This window comes from Oryzias melastigma, linkage group LG12, assembly GCF_002922805.2.
Source record: "Oryzias melastigma strain HK-1 linkage group LG12, ASM292280v2, whole genome shotgun sequence".
Taxonomy (NCBI): Eukaryota; Metazoa; Chordata; class Actinopteri; order Beloniformes; family Adrianichthyidae; genus Oryzias; species Oryzias melastigma.
In genome coordinates, this window is record NC_050523.1 from 26200506 (window position 1) to 26202371 (window position 1866).

Genomic DNA, 1866 nt, shown 5'->3' on the forward strand with positions numbered 1-1866 from the left:
AACTAACAACTTTTTATATTATGGAGGACTAAATGAGTCAAATTGAAATATATATATATATACACTTTAGATTATTAAATAAATGTGTCATTAATTATTTAAAATGGTAATTAAAAAATAAAAGTAGAAATCAATTAAAAAAATGTTTAAATGTATGTATAAAATGTATGTTTAAAAAAAAGCTCATTTAAATATTTCATGACACGTATAATTATTTCATGGCCCAGTATGGGCTGGAAGAGACAAATTGAGATTAATATATTTATTACTAAATTATTAAATAATTGTGTCATTCATTATTTAAAATTGCCCATAAATAAATAAAGGTGGCATTAAATAAATAAATGATTAAATATATAGAGACCCTTTTCACATGATGTCACACGTCGCCAGAAAGTGCAGAGTCGCTTCTGGCTCATATTGTTTAGAATGACAAACCTTACAGCTGAACACTTTTAAAGCAATTTTACATATATAATAAAAGGTAACCTAACCAATTGTAACAGAAATGTGTACAATATTTATTTTATAAATGTCCTATCTGGTTGTATTTGTTTCCACCTCTTAGATCGTTCACAAATCAGAGTACAAATGTAAGTAATCCTGCATGTTAGGAGGCTCCAGATGGGACTGAGAAAGGACACGAGGAGGAGTTACGTTTTGTGAGGTTGCATGCATGTATGTAAGATGGAGGTCGGAGAATAAAGCAGTTTATAAATTAAAATAACTGAGAGTCCAGGACTATTTTTGATGTCCATAAGCAATTTACGCACATTACAGTGCTAATGCTAACACTAGCATTAGCTTTGGGTTTGAGACATGAACTTTTTTTTGATATTCGATCTTCGCTGGTGTCCAGTGACAGACATTAATTCCTGTCCACCTTTGTCATGGGAGGGATAACACGTCAATGTAAAGGTTGAGTCATCTGAACCCACCTACAAGGGTTAAAAAGACAGGCTTAAAAATGGACTATTTGATGTCTATTAGAGTCAAAAACAATTATATGAGTTTGGTTCTGAGAGCAGGCAATGTCCTCTAGGCTGGGCAGTGGGGATCTTCTAGACCAGGGATAGGCAACTCCAGGCCTCGAGGGCTGCGGACCTAAAGCTGAGGACCGAAGGGAGTGGCTGGTGACATATGGTACAAATAGCTAGGAAATATGATCAGGGGCCGGCCTACTAAAATCAAAACTAAAATTTTAAAATCAATTCTAAAACTAATGGGTAGTCAATGTGAAAAAGATAAAACAGGTGAAATATGAGCCCTTCTGCTGTACCCAGTGAAGCTTAGCAGCTGCAGTTTGCACCAGCTGAAGGCGATGTACTGTGGACTGGTTAAAACAGGTAAAAAGAGAATTACAATAGTCTTAACGAGATGAAATAAAAGCATGGACCACAATCTCCAGGTCAGTTTTGGTTAGAATTTTTCTCAGCTTAGAAATATTTCTCAAGTGGTAAAAACCGTTTTTGACCAAATGTTTTGAGTAATTATTGAAGGACATAGATTGGTCAAACATTACACTGAGGTTTCTGAAGGTAGGTTTGCACGAGGAGCCCAGGGAGCCTAAGTGATCTTTAACACTAGAATCCCTGGAACTTTCAGCTTCTGCTGCAATGCCCCCCTCCCCTTCTCAAAGTAGTGTTGTGGTGATGACCTTACTTTTAAATTTTATTTTTACCTCAAAACTGTTCAATGCAGGTGAAAGAAATATTTTTTAACGCAGACAAATGCCTTTAAACCATCAACAAAGACTTCCTGATTTCGCAATGCAGAACGTCATGTTTAAATTTAAGTTTGACAGGCATTCCAGATTCCGCCGCTAGACGGTCAAGTGGTTATGGCTGCGGACTCCCATTCAGAAGG